This window comes from Drosophila pseudoobscura, chromosome 4 (genome assembly GCF_009870125.1).
Source record: "Drosophila pseudoobscura strain MV-25-SWS-2005 chromosome 4, UCI_Dpse_MV25, whole genome shotgun sequence".
Classification (NCBI taxonomy): domain Eukaryota; kingdom Metazoa; phylum Arthropoda; class Insecta; order Diptera; family Drosophilidae; genus Drosophila; species Drosophila pseudoobscura.
This window is the reverse complement of record NC_046681.1, coordinates 25,176,598-25,191,855: the sequence shown is the minus strand read 5'-3', so window position 1 is coordinate 25,191,855 and position 15,258 is coordinate 25,176,598. Positions and strand designations below refer to the sequence as shown.

The following is a 15,258-nucleotide window of genomic DNA, read 5'->3' as shown; positions in this document are numbered from 1 at the left end:
TGACGCCATACATTCATTCATTCCAGTATGGGAAGGGGAAGCTTAGGAATTACTTTTGCGTTGATCTCTGTGAACCGATATGAAGAGTCATTGTTATCACGTGTACCGCGCTCTCTAATTAACGCTAGGAAATTCCCCGAACCCAATATAGTAGAGAGTGAGAAAGAGCGGATCTGTACTCAATTCTGTTTCGTATATCTCTTTTAATTGGAGTGTAATACAAAAATCAGTTTATCTTAGCTAGTGTAAATCACATTTATAATTAAAGAGCACTAGAAATAGATTTATGATCAATCTCAGTTAAAAATTTACGGACGGAAACCGCTATATCGATTCGATTTTGTCTAAATTCCACTTTAAAATGTCTAAAATAGTTTCATTCTGCTATCATCCTCTACTATAAACAATATGTGGATGTACGCAATTAGCTTTCCAGTGTATATATGTATGTATAATAGCCCCAAAGAAGAGCTCTTTCCAAATGAATAGCGCTGAAGAAGGGAAATAAACCAAAGAAAAGCCTCTGGCCACCGCCAAAAGCTGTTGGGCATCTCGTTTTGCAGGCATTTAAGCTGAAAATTGCTGCTAAAATATTTGCACAGTATAGGTAGGTATAGGTTGCACAGGTATAGCTTGGGGCTATATATTCTACCCTAGCGAAGAGTATTTTGACTTTGAGCAGATTTTTGAAGGGCAGAGAAGGAATCATTGTCATTAAAAATAATAGGGCGGAAAAAGTAGGCCTTGCAGATCACTATATCACACACTAATTCGTGTTAACAGTTAGGAATCACACTGTGCACAGTATCAAACCATGATTCATGTATCCTTTTCCCACTATTGTATATAAAAACAACAGTTGCCATTGAAGCGATGAATCTGCAAGGGTATCTATAGCTGTGGCTCCAAAGCTAGCCTTTCTTTCTTTCCGCTTTTTTTTTGTAGCAGGTATCTTTTCCAGCTGCACTGATGCGTCGCCAAATGTTTACCCTAGGCCCATAGCTGTTGCACGCTCTCTTGTTGCTGCACTTAGCTATGCAATTTTCTGAGCCACCGCCTGTAGAGTGGTGCTCTCCCTCTCCCTCTCTCAAGCTCCGATTCTGGCTGTGTGCTCCGTAGCCTCTCTCTCTGTTTGGCATACAAAATGCATCTAATTTTGGGCCTAACGACAACTTGTCGCTTGTCATGGTCTCCCGGTCTGATCTATGTTGCTGTTGCATTCGTTGTTGCTGTTGCTGTTGCTGCTGGTGGCATGCCTCATCATCATTTGCAACTGCTGGCGGCAGCAGCTGCCTCACTTGGGGATCAACTGTTCAACTGTGCTTTATCTGTACAGCTTTTAGCTGCGCCTCGTAATCGCAGCTCATAGATCAAAAAGCGCCAGAGAACAACAGAAGAGCGAGACGTGTGGCTGCATCTCTTTTCCTTATGTGAACCAGGTCCAGTTCCCATCAGGCACTCGAGAGGCAGTCCAGTCAGGCAGGGGTTGATCACATTCCAACGCACAGCTGCTGTCGTTCCAGCCAGTGCTGTGGCCAGTGCCCACCCACGCCAATGGACAAAAAAAAAAAATAGAAAACCAAACCGAGTTTGGGCCACGTTTTCCCACTGACCAAATGACAGGATTGCGGCCATTCCCACAGTCCATGCAACATTTTCCAGCCAATTCCGGCAAATGCAAATTAGCCATCTCATTTTCGCTCTGATTAAAGGTAATTTTCAAATTTCCCCAACAACCCTCTGCGACACCGGGAACGGACAGCAACAACAGCAGGCCAGGCGGCAACTTTGGCACTGCCGGCAATTTCGATCTCGCCTGTCGTCCATTTAATGATTTCAAATCGGAGCAGCAGGCCCAGACCCAGACCCAGGCCCAGGCCCAAGACCAGAAACTTGTTGGATGTCTGGTGGTGCACCATGTTGCGCGACCGGACCGGACAATGTCTAGGGGCCATTCCTGTGTCTCTCTGGTTCCAGCTGTGGCCGCGGGAAATAGGAAAATTGCCGAAACTAAAACCAAAACGCGTGCGCATTGAATTATGCAAAAATTTTAACCATTTGCCGCCAATCAATTTGTATTGCCTACCATCTGTGGGATTTTCCCCGACAAACCAGCATAATATTAAAACAATGGATGTGATTGGTTGGCCCCTAAATATGCCATTACATATCGGACATCTTTATCCTTAACTTACTTGGTAGCACGTGAGTATGGACATGGTTTACTTTGTTTCTTCAAATTAGAATTGGTTATCAAAGTAATCAGCCGAAAATACATTATTCGGAAATATTTTGAATCGTGTGTGGTGAAGCTGTCATTAAAGAGTGAATGAACCTTCCTTTTCTTTGATTTTACCAGTTTATTTAATGGTTTTGAAACTTTTTTGCCAAGTTTTGTTCCAAAGATATCACACACTCGTAGATTTTTGGGTAAAATATATATATTTCAGGAGTTGTTTTTGTGTTCTGCTGTTATATAAAGCATTAATGTTATATTAAAATTCGGTAAAGGTTGAAAACCTTACGATATTCGTTACATTTGTTGGCTTACATAAAATCGGATCGTGTCGGATTGTGTGGGAAGATGGTGTTTTTGCGTGCATCATACTATATTTCAAATTTAACTTTGAAAGAAAAACCAAAACCATCTTAACAACAAGGTCTTCTTAGGAATTTACAAATTACAATCTTCCATTTTAGGTTTAAGTGAATAATTGCTTCCACATCTCGATCTCACCTAGCCCTGTATTTCTCAGTATTCTCTCTTGACCATAGATCAAAAGACACCGAATCGACTCGCCTTCCCTTAATTAAGTACACATTTCAATTGTAACTCGAGTACAGACTTATCAGCGCAAAAGGTGTCTCATAAATACACATACACGGACACTGGCATGTATGTATGTGCTATGTGCCGCCGCCAAACAGGAAGCATCATCATTATCTGCCCCCATCCAGACGCCTTCCCTCCAGAGCAGTCGGGCGGAACTTGTCCAGAAGGGTACTCGCACTCGTACCCACAACAAACAGAAAAAAAAGGTTGTGCAGGAATTTATTTGATTCTTGCTTTGGCAGAGTGCAAAATTTTAAGCAAAACTACAAAATTTATGCATGACAAAACCATTCAAGCAGGAAAAGGGTAAAAGACGGGGGGAATTCCCCCTCGGCTGGGGAGGAACTCTCTCACACTTGCAGGGCCTGGGCCCCCGTCCATTGTAATGTGTTGTAATTTGTTGCTGTTGTAGTCGTTGTTAGTGCTTCCTCTTTGGCATACTTAGTGCTAAAAGAAAAATAAGAAAAAAGAAGAAAAAAAGTTAATTATCTTTTTTACCTCTCTCTCTCTCTGTGGCCTGCCTCTCTCTCTCTTTCTCTCTCTGGTCGTCTCTTGCCATGGGCATTGGCATGCCCAACAGCTCCATTGGGTTATTATCCATGGGTTTTGTGCTATTCTCCGGGAGATTGGTACTTTGTTCGTTTCTTCTCAGTGCTCAGTGCTGACTTTTTTCTCCTCTCGCTCTGGCTCCATCCGCTGGTCTGGAACAGTGGAACGACTGGTTCATTGAACTGCTAATTGTGGGCACAAAATAAAAATAAAAAAAAAGAACAGAACAGATTCGAGAACTCTAGGCGGTGTGAAAGGTGATTTTTCAAGGCTGCCACCATGTCCGGTACCTAGTGCCCCATCAGGTTCCCAGACCAGACCACACCACTCCTCCTCTCACTTCTTTTAATGCTGTAAACTTCCATTTTTGTTCGTTGCCTTTATTTTCCTATTGATTATTTTTGAAAGTCTCTTCTCTCTCTCTTGCATACATTCGAAAATTTATGAATTAGATGGTCTGAGGTTTGAGGAGGGTTTAAGGTGCTAATGAGTCCGGTTTAATAATTAATTTCCCACACACAAAAAAAAACAACAACAAAAATTTCCCTTTTGAGTAACCGATTTAATGCAGTTCACACATTAACACAATTATCAACGTTGGTTGCGATTGAGATTGATTGAGATGAGTCCCGCACCATAGATGCCACTAAGAGATCACGGGTTGTATTGAAAAACCCCGTGAATTCTTCCAGTGCCATTAACTGTGCCGGGATGTGGATACACTTATGAGTTTTTCACTTCTTATTTCACTTTTGTGACTAGTTTTGATTTAACTTTGATTTAAGGTAATCTACTCACCTGATACCCTTCGTTACGCAGTACAAATCTGAAATATATGGAGTAAAGTTCCCTTAAAATGGGAGCCATATAACAAAGTTAGACTATAATCTAGAAATTTCATCTTCTGTCTTTCAGAGAATCTTCATCTATGTAGATTCTCTGGCTCCATTCTTTCACATTGTCTCACCCATTCTCCCACAAACAACTGATCTGAAAATCAAGGCCGGAATATCTTTCAAATACTATCCCACGTTTGGGGCCTGGCCAGGCCCCGACCAGTTCACCTGCTTGGCGAACTTTTGATAAGATGGCTTTGATCTATCCCACGATTTAATCAAAAACGCAAATTTTTGTTGTTGTCTTTTTTTCCTTCTCTTCTGCGGCTACTCGCGGAAGTTGCTTTTGCCTCTACTGTGAAGATATAGTAGAGAGACTGCTTCTTCATTTTTTTTTTTGTGCCTCTCTTGATTTCCATTCATTGGGGGCATGCGTGGGAAATCCATGTTGCATGTCTCTCTGGGGGCACCGACTGCGGTTGGCCGCATAATTTGCTGTGAAAATCATTTTGCGGCTGCGTGTTGCATAAAATTACAATTGAAATTTTTCTCTCTCCCTCCATCTAGACGGTCTCTTTTTCGTCGTCATCTTTCGTGTTTGTGGCGGAGACCAAGCCAATTAAAAATTATAATGGTGGATAAACTAATTAAGCAAAAAAAGTATTGAGAGCATTTCCATGCTCCAGTGGAAAAGTGGGAAAAAATTCAGTCTTAGAGCCAACTTCATGGATCGGAACTACATATTATCTGGGTCCGATTAAGTGTTACTATATATCCATATCCAGCGAAGCTTTTCAAGATCATTATTTGCGAATCGAAATGGTAAGCTGGAAATGGTTAACTTTTTCATTGAATAACTTTTGATTTGAGTTTAGAAGATCATCGCGATGAAGATCTTACCCCTAGACATGCTAGGCTACCCAGGAGGGGACTTCGGATCCCAAATTGACTTGTCGTTGCCCAAACAAATTGTAACATCAAATTGCTTTGGACATCTCTGACCCCTGGGACCTCTGTAATGATCCGGAGATCTCTGGGAAAACGTCGCCAGTCACGAAGAAAGCTCGGGTTTCATTCCCCAACTCTTTCTCTCTCTCTGGTTTCGTTTCATTTGGGTTTTTGCTTTTCTATCCTCTAGTTTTTTTTTGTTTTAGGCCAATTTATGCAAATGCCAAATGCTGCTCCACTTGAGGTAATTGCCACTCGTTTTTTTCTCTCTGGTTTCGGTTTCTTTTTTTTTTTTTGCTTATCAGGTAACGGTAAATCAGTACGGCTGTGGCATAGACATGCCGAGCATGCGCCGTGAGGCGACAGCCATCAATCAAATTGAGAGGCCGGCAATCAAATGCGAACGCAGGAAAGAGACGCCACAACCCAAACAGAAACAGAAACTGTTAAAAATCAACAGCTGCCTCTAGTTGCTCTTTCTCCCCAAGGGGGGGTAACCTTTTTTTTTTTTCGCTATTAAGCATCAAGGAAATATAAAATATTTATTACAATTTTTAGTTTTCCTGCATTAATCAATTTCAAGCCCCCCTTAATGAAACAAAAAATATCCTGTCTACACCCCTGTCTAGGTGTATAATCGCGTGTGTCTCCATTGCCGATCTCAAACATGATTTTTAACGACAAATTTACGCGCTTAATCTCGACAACAAAATATGCAAATGTGAGCGGGACGAGGCGGCGGCTCGAGTAGGAGGATAAGCCAAGGAAAGGGTAAAGGAAAGAAAGAAGTTGTTTTTTTAACGATTCGCCATGTTCATTAGTGCCGACACTTGAGTACACACTCATACGAAGAGCCAGAGGACCCCCGACCAACAGACAACCGACTCTTTAATGTTTAAGTGCGTTTCATTAATTGAAATGGTCAATTTGTAGTCGGAGATAAGAGAGGAAGTTGCTGGCAGAAGTAGAAGCAGAAGCTGCAAGTGGCAGATGCTGTTGAGGCAGTGGCAGTGGCAGTGGCAGTCCATCCTCGGCTGTGGCTGTGGTTGTGGCTGTTAGGTTGCATTGATATTTCCACGGAGGAGGAGTCGATCGGCTTGCCGTTGCCCTATATGGTAAGATTGTAAGAGGAGTTTGATAGTTCTCTGGTTTGTGGCGCCAGCAGACTTCCATTCATCAGGCGGCGGTGACAGTGGCATCTCGAATGCATATTAATAGGAATTCCATCCAGAACGAACTGGGAATACCCTCCTATGGAATGTTGATTGATGAATGTGTATAAAAGAAATAATTAAATATTAATTAAATTAACGGCAGTCGAAATTCTCTGTTATCGATACATTGATTGTCATTCTTGGCCACATCCGTTACAAACCTTATGGAAAAGCTCAGTAAATTAAAATCTGTGAAGAGCATGACACACATGGGACCCAAGAAACAACAACTGTGTACATCCACAAGTCATGGTCATGGCGACAAAAACAAAAACAACACATCACCCAACGGTAAGCGGTCAACGGAAATCTCTCTCTCTCTTTCTGACTTTCCTGCCATCCCATCTTCCTCTCGCTACTTCTCTTGATATGGGTGAAGCTCTAACTGTTTATCTAGCGGATCGATTTAACTCTCTCTCTTGCTGTGTTCTGTTCTCTTTCTGCTACATCTCCGCTTTAAGTACTGGGAAAACAAGGCAGCACCTGCTTTACAGCATATCAAATAAATTTCATGCTGGATTTTAACCCTTTATAATATAATAATCATATTATGCTGTTTGTTCCGTTTAGACAGTACCTAATAATCCCTCTTCTTTGTAGTCAAATGCTCGAAAAACGAAATCTTATATTGTCTTGCTCTAATTGTCTAAGATGACAATGCTGATTGTAATCGGGAAAAAGATGATGGAGAAGGTGGAAAAATGGTGTCGGGTACGCCAACACAGGCCAGCGGCATAACGGTACAAAGAACGCACACTCAAACAAACACACGCCGAAACAATTGGTGTCCAGCTCGAAGTCGAACTCGAATTCGAACTCCAACTTCAACTGGAAACCAATTGGCATTTCAATCACGCATCAATCTGGCACGTTTTTATGATGCAGATCACAAGGCGAAGCGAAGCAGCACAGCACACAGCACAGCACAGTCCCCAAACAACAACAATGTTGCTCATGATTATGATCATGATGATCATGATTATTATGTTGCTGTGGAATGAGGATGACGAACTGGACACAGCACGAGGCAGCAACAGACTGGACTTGACGTGAGACTCCTCCTATAGTCGATTCCCTTTGCAGAGAGCAATACGATTTTAAACAGAATTTTGTAACAGAAAGGAAGAAAATCTTCCACCATAGTATATATTCGGGAATAACTTCAACAGTGAAACGATATATGTACCAAAATGGTATGACTAGATCGTATGATCAAATCCGAATCACTACACTCCGATATCATAGGAATGATGGCTGCAGAGTATCACAAAGTTCGGTTCGTTTGGTAAGCCTTCCTTTCCTGCCTTTCTTGTTGAAAAATGAAATTTTTATTGGTCGGTTAAGTTTTCGTTACATTTCGAGGATTGTTATAAATTTCATTGATAATTGCCATATATTGATGGCATGATTATGTGCATGATTGTCTGATTGTTACTGTTACTGTTGTATCTTTCGGTGTGGTTTCTACGTGCGTGGCATATGCACTGCAAAAATTTCTCATTTTCTGTTGATCTTTCCTTCAGCCCCCCTTCCCCCCCATGCCTGCGTATACTGCTCCCCTTTGATACGATCCATGGCTCTGCAAAATTGTTTTCGTCGAAAATTGTTGCACGAACCCCAAACGAGACACAGATGGAAATGGCAGGGGGAAATATCAATATGAAGGGGGAATATGTAACGAGGATATGTACATATCTGTATAAGTGGAAGTCATATATAGGTCAGCAGCCTCTTGATTGAGTTGCAAAAAAAAAATTGATTTTTATCTCATGGTAATTTGAAATTTCTTTAATGGTACGATTCAATCAGGTCTCACGAGGTTCCCGTATCGGATTGCCCGAAATGTAAAGCTTTATATTGCTACACTTTACAAGCTATCATCAGGGGATTATTCTCAAAAACAGTCTACTTAAAGCTATTTCGTGAATACCTATTTACATATTTTATTATTCAGTTAGCAACTGAAATGTCTGCAAATTTCACTTCACCTTTGAGTGAGTTTTTGGCCTTTTAGCTCCTCCAATTCCTAGTTCCCATGCCTCTCCACTTCTTGTTAATCATTCTGTCCGTCTGTCCGTCTGTATGTTTGTCCTCCCGTGTCTTTGGCTCATAAATTTAAACAGAAAAAAAAGGCACAGACGAAAAAAAGACTCTCGTAAGGTACAACTGTCAACGGACAATGTTTGGTGGTATGTTTGGTGGCCGCTTGGAAAGTCGAACCACACAAAGCTGGACACCAAAAATGGCTTAATAGTTAAATTTAATGTTTGGCCATAACTAAAAGCTCAGGCTCAAGACAAACTGCCGTTCAATATGCAAATGTGGCACAGACAGACAGACAGATAGATAGATAGAGAGAGAGAGGAAGAAGGAGTACGAGTAGCTGGAGCTACCAGTACACAATCCCCAAGCCACAATCCCAAATCTGTTTGTTTTCCTTTCTTTCGTTCGTTTGTTGTTGGTTAAACAAGTCTGGTCGCCCCACTCCATTCTCCGAGGAGGTTCTTATCAGCTGCCCGAGCGGAGGCTATCAAAAATAATTGACAACTAAATGGACCATACAAAAGTCAATGGCGTGAAAAAGAGGCATTCAATGTGGCTGGGGAAATTGTCATTTGACAAAATCGTTAGCCCTGATAAGACAACTCAAGTTGGTCTTTGTGTGTGGGTCTCCTCTTCCACTCTTTGAGTGTGTGGGCTGTTTGTACTCGTACATAGTTCTACCCCTGATTTGGTCATGAGTGCTCGGGCTCAGGCTTAGGCTCGGTCTCGGCTACGGAGCGACTCGAGTTCGTGGCCTGAGTCTTTTGTGTTTCGACGCATTTCGTGTGCGCTCTGTGCTGTGTGCTGTGTAGGGGCCCCCATCATGATTCACTGACCAAGCTGGTAGATCTCGGAGGAGTCGGACCGAATGACGAGCTGAGCGACTGGCACGACCACCGCAATTACATCCGGTAATTTAATGTAATTTTATATTTCATTTCAATCGCATGCGAGATAGCACAGCAGCAAACTGAAAACAAGTAAGGAATGCTATATTCGCTATAGCGACTATGGGATACCTACTAATCAGGTTAAGCAAAACAACAATCCTCTGGGTATTTCATTTGTTGTCGACATATGGAAAGATATTGACACAGCATCGTTTTGTAGATCTATAGCTATTGCTCCAGATTAAGAATGAAAAAACATCCATTCTACCTTCCGTCACAGATTCAACGCAAATACCATATACTCGTACCTTTGTACTTTTCCACGATTACCGATTATAATACAAGTGTCTATCCGCCGCTTAATCATAGCCGCTTGACTACGCTGAGATTTTGTCAACATTCTCCACTAACGTGATTTCGCAAATTAACATTTAAATAATGGCCCAGACGTGCATCATCTGTTGATAAGACTCTGGCCCAAGTCCGAGCTCTAACAGTCTCTAGCACAGATGGTGGTCGGTCATAAAGGCCATACGTCTTCGAGGCGGCTTCGTTTGATAGCAAATGATTGATTACTTAATTTTCCTGTCAATCTTCTGAGAAACTTAGAAATTTGTCAACAGCTCCAAACGATCCAAAATGAGGGAAACATTTCTCAAATTTAACTTTTATTTTTTTTTTCTATGATTAATTGCCTTTTAGTTTTTGTTTTGGGGAGTTGGAACGCTCAGACAATGGCTCAGAAAAGTAGTTTTCGAGGCAGAAAAATATTTCATTAATTAGAATTTCGTTTGTGAGACCATTAAACTGGCCTAGGAACCAAGCCAGGCCAAGATTAATAAGCGGCAATTAACCAAAAGAAACAAAAATCAAACAAAAACTAAAAAAAAACTGAAAAAAGAAAGAAAAAACAAAACTGTTAGAAAGAGGCGTTGCTCAACGGTTTAAAAACGCATTTGGATATCTTTATGTTTCTGTTTCTGTTGCTGTTTCTCATTTTTTCCTTTCCATTGTGTATTTCTGTTTTGGTTTGGTTTAATTATGCGTGGAGTTGTTTCAGTGCTTCTTTCCATTTTGATAAATTGGTTTGCTTTCAGTCCGCTTTGAGGTCAACTCGGGGTCGGGGTCGGGGTCGCTCATTAAGCTAGACCCAGAGCCTGGTCCAACGTATCAACTTACCCGAACAGGAAGCATTCGATGCGACGACCATTTCCAGTTCCAGTTCCTAGGCCCCATCACAGGCCAATTGATTGACAAGACGAGAGTCCACAGCATTTGTCTGCAAGAAAAGAATGGGGAATGGTAATTGACATAAGTATCAATGAATTCAGGCGAGGGTCGATACGTAAGTTGATCAAATTAAGTAACAATTAGTTGCGAAGAGCTGAAAACCTCTATATAATATTCTTATCATATAAGAAAGTATAACTACATATGTATATCTTTGATAGATTTCAATGCTCTTTGGTTGAGACTGATGTAACCCCATCGAACGACCCTCGGTGGTATCCTATCCGCTTACCACTTACAGCTCCCATAACGACAGGAAACGAGAGCAACAAAAACTTGCCTCAATAAGTTGCCACAGCGTTACATGCGGCCTTACCTTACCCCTTTTTTTTGCCATGCCCGATGCGATGCCAGATGCGTAGTCCAAAAACAGTGGACAAGAGGGTTGGGACCCTGAACTTAGCATCCAGTTTGACTGGAACTGGAAGCAAGTTAATTGAATTAAGGCTGTCCGCGAGTCACCCGTCCCCCAATCTACTGGCCGGACTACGCTCCTGCGTTGATTTATGTGAACAGATCTGGTAGGGTGGTGGTGGCTGACTGGCTGGGGCTACAATTGACAATTGCTCGACTCGGGTCGACTCTGATCGGTTGGTTGACTCAATGGAATGCAGTCGGTGGTTGCAGCTGCAACGAGGCAGAGAGACGGAGAGCCAAAGAGCCATAGAGCCAGAGAAACAGAGAGGAGTTGTTGCCGACTGCCACATGCCATGCCACAAATGAAATGCCTGGCATTTCGTCTAGCTATCGGGAAAGTGTGGTACTGGTACCTCCAGTGGTAACCAACCAGTGTTGAGTAAGTCACTTATTAAGTGTCATCTCCATGTCGCCAAAGGCGCCGCCTCGCGCCAAAATGCAAATGATAAACTGACAGCCTTATGACAGCATTAAGCAAATTGCTCGCCAGCCGCCCAGACGATAAGCAGACATCGGGGATATCGCCATAGGAATGGGCTCGCTCCGAATGGAAGCAGATGCAGATGTGGCATGGGGCATGGGCAGTGGCAGGCGCACAAGTCGAGTTAACGATTGGCTTAATAAAATGAAATATTAAATGCGATTAAAAACGCAAAGACGACGACAACGACAACAGCGAAGACGACAACGTGGAAGGCGACGATGCAATAAATATATTGGGAACAGGCCAAACAGCTACTGGACTTGTGTGTGGACACCAGACGCCGGACGTAGTAGCACAATTCCAGCTCCAGCTTCAGCTCCAATTCGAGTTTGGGCTCGGGTCGGGGTTGGGGTTGCCCCTCTCCGAAAGACATGATAAAAATGTGAAATGCATGCGTTCATTAAATTAATGCGCATGGGGCAAGGCAAGCAGCCATGGAGCCTGAGTCTGAGCCTGAGCCTGAGCAGATAATTAAATGCGTGTTTGTGGCATGGTCAGTGGGCAATGGGGCAAGGTGCTCGTAATGACATTAAATATGTTTAAACATGCATAAATAAAAGGAGGCCGGAGACCCCGATCCCAACCCGAACAACTTTACTTTAAGCTGATGTTTTAATCAGGGCGATTCTTAGACTGCAGCAGCAGCAGCAGCCATAGCCATAGCAGCAGGAGAGAGACGAGACGAGACTCGATCCCGACCCATTGGGGCCTAAGCTTGTTGCAACAACTGGTTGAATTAATGACGCAACACGAGCCTGGGCAACAGTCGCCTCCTCGAAGATTTACGACGATTCAAATTGCTTGGCGATAAATTGTAAAGTTAATCGCTTGTCAAAGTTTTCGCGGTCGCATTTATCTTCTCCCCTTCAGGTCGCTTCAGTAGCAGCTGCATCGAAATCCGTATTAGATAGCTGATAGTCGATAGTCGATAGTCGATAGCCGATAGCAGATAAAGATATAGACAAGATTTATGCATCACCAGAGAGCTGTGGCCTAGGTCTGCGGGCACTGCACGCTTTATAATTTGTTTTGATTGTTCAGACTATAGTCTTTGATTCTTTGATGCGGTTTCATTGGGATTTTATTGGTGACGTTATCAGTGGGGCTATAAGTCAGGCAAAACAAAGTACAATTGATGGATTGCTTGCTTTATCTTTGGTTATCTTTTGAGAAATCTAATGGAAATATTCCCATGTATTTCAATTCCATCTATCTTCTGAATAGTATAATGATTGGATCGGACAACTTCCTCCAGGCCTGCAAAATTTATTGACTGATAAGACATGTGTCTTGTGCAACGTCACCGACTATCGAATGGGGAGGGGGGGCATTCTCCTCTGCAACTCAACTCCAACTTCTACCACATTCCTCTTATCGTTTTCAGAGTAATTACAGTTGTTGACTGCTACTGCTCTGTCGTCCGCGTACTTGTCCGCTCTTGTCCGTTCTTGTCTGTTGTCTGTGCCTGTGCCTGTTCCAGTTCCAATTGAATCAACGAGGCGAGACAACAATTGTCCATTTCATGAATTGAAAGCGCCGCGCAGGTAAGACCCCTGCCCTCCCCTCGACTTGTTTGCTGTTTGGCTGTCCATTGTTTGGTTTTCCTTTCGGGTGGAGGCAGGCTGGGCTGCTGGAAAATGTCATTCAAGTTGCCAGGCAAGTTGACAAATTTGTCAACTGATATGGATATGGAAGCGTACTAGTCCTCTGAATCGAGGGGGGCTAAGGCCACGGCAAACATGTGTAGATTTATGGGTTAAAGTCCCTCTCCTTTCCTCTGATTGTTGTCTGCCATGGTTTGCATATGCATGAAGAGCTCCATGGCTCTGATCGGTGGAGAGGAGAACGTGAGGCGTGCGTGTCACGAGTCACCGAGTGTGGGATTCGTTAAAGAAGTAATTTTGTTAAAGTGATACGAACATGAAATGCGTCTCATTACTTTGCTTTCCATACTAATTTCTTCGCTTTTCATTTCTGTTTCAAATGAGTTCTTCGTGACTTTACTGCATATCACGCATCCATCTCCAATGCTTGGCATTGCCTACTGTTTCCTCTTCGGAAACCTCATGTTTATTTGCGGTTTAAGTGTTATTTGTTGATGGTGGCCCATGTCTATGTCTGTGCCACGTCTCAAGTTCAGTTCACACGCTTTCACTGGATTCGAAGCGTCAATTTGAATTTGATGTCAGTCAGGCAACACTTTGATAGATAAGGCCACAAAGAAAAGCCACACCGTCAAACCCTGCATAATTAGCAGGTCCACAAAACTCAAACTCAAACTGGAACTGGAACTGGAGTGAAGTGGTGTGGTGAGGTGTGGTGGTATTATCCATGTGGCCTAACACTCACTGTGGTACAACGTGGGTTATCTGGGGACCGCGTGGCTTCTGTGAAAACGGCTTCCACGTTTGATGGCGGCGGCGGCGGCATGCCCAACAAATTGCCGCTAATGAGGCGCACCAATGTTGCCCCCGTTTAATTAAAACCATAAACAGCATTGGCTGCGAGTTGGAGTTCGAGTTCGGCTTACCTCAGAGGTGCTCTGACTCTGGCTCTGCTCTGGTTCTCGTCAGCGGGGGGTTTGGCCTCTGGCTCCGATACGGTTCCGCTGAAAGGACTCCTGGGAATCATTGCAATCGCTGTACGTCTTTGATGATGTTGTTGTTATGGAGTGCCAAGAATTTGACTGCAAAGGAAATGCATTTTTTGTTTGAAAAAGGGTTGTTACATGGGTAAGATGATTGCTTGATTAATTGGTGCATCCATCAAAGAAATGTTAGAAAACAAAAGGAAAGCGAAAAGAACCACTGGATTTCTTGAGCAATAAAATTCTCCCATGACTCTTGTTCTCTAATCAAACTCTAGCGAAATTCAATTTATTAATATATTATCAATCCCACATTCCATTCATTGATAGCTACACCCAAACCCCCAAGGAACCCACCTGCCTGCCTGCCTGCCTGCCCAATGTTTCTCCCCAAAATCTAATCGACACAACATTTTTGAGCCGAATTTTTCCACAGATAAATGTCGTTCCCAGGCAAGCAAAAAAATGCCAAGAGCTTGCCCCAGCATGGGCTTGTCAACAGCCACAATGAATCGTAAATCAATGAACGGTGCTCTTGTACGCACACAATTCACCCTCACTGTTCTTCTAGACGTTGGCCATTGGCCGGACGGCCGACCTGCCTCATAAAACATTGAAAATTATGATTTAACGCAAATTTTTGTAATTAATCTTGACAAATAAAGGCGGCCGGCGGGCAGTGCGGGTAACGTGGAGTGGTTTGTGGCAACTGGCAAGTGGCAAGTGGCATCTTCATCTTCATATGTTGCACGGCTCCTTTGGGTTGCGCGCGGGCATAAATCTTTTCTCCACTTCTAGACGAGGCTTGGGCTTGAGTCTGAGCTTGGGTTTGGGCTTGGGCTTGGGCCTCACCTGATCATCATCATCATCATTATCCTTCATTACGTTGGCCGAACCGGTTGGAGGTTTCTTTTGCAACTTTTTTTTGTGTTTTTGCAAAAATATTTCATAATTGTGCCAAGCTATGCATTTTTTTTCACTTTATTCTCTTCTTTTTGGTTAAAATATGGCCTTTTAAGAGGCAGAGACAAACAGAGACAGAGACAGAGAGAGAGGGAGAGAGAGAGAGCGAGTGAGAGAGTGACCTTTGTGGAGACTCAATCTTAATTATACGGTTTTGGACCGGGGGGCTCACGACAAGCCCGATGACGACCAGTAGCAATTATT

General features: G+C 43.0%; 2 long non-coding RNA genes across 3 annotated transcripts in view; one reads left to right on the top strand and one right to left on the bottom strand.

Moving 5' to 3' along the window:
• The first annotated feature begins 855 nt into the window (after positions 1 to 855).
• LOC26533108 (uncharacterized) lies at positions 856 to 12,084 on the top strand. 2 transcript variants are annotated; one of them, XR_004469232.1, is made up of 3 exons: positions 856 to 2,205; positions 10,411 to 10,658; positions 10,765 to 12,084. It is a non-coding gene; the product is annotated as an uncharacterized lncRNA (long non-coding RNA). The 2 variants fall into 2 exon arrangements; XR_004469233.1 differs by lacking the exon at positions 856 to 2,205 and adding an exon at positions 6,211 to 6,671.
• Positions 10,231 to 15,258, bottom strand: part of LOC26532186 (uncharacterized) — a 14,799-nt gene continuing 9,771 nt past the window's right edge. The window contains exons 2-3 of the long non-coding RNA XR_004469230.1: positions 14,035 to 14,190; positions 10,231 to 10,592 (exon numbers count right to left, since the gene is read on the bottom strand). This is a non-coding gene — a long non-coding RNA (uncharacterized lncRNA). The remainder of the gene's footprint in view (positions 10,593 to 14,034; positions 14,191 to 15,258) is intronic.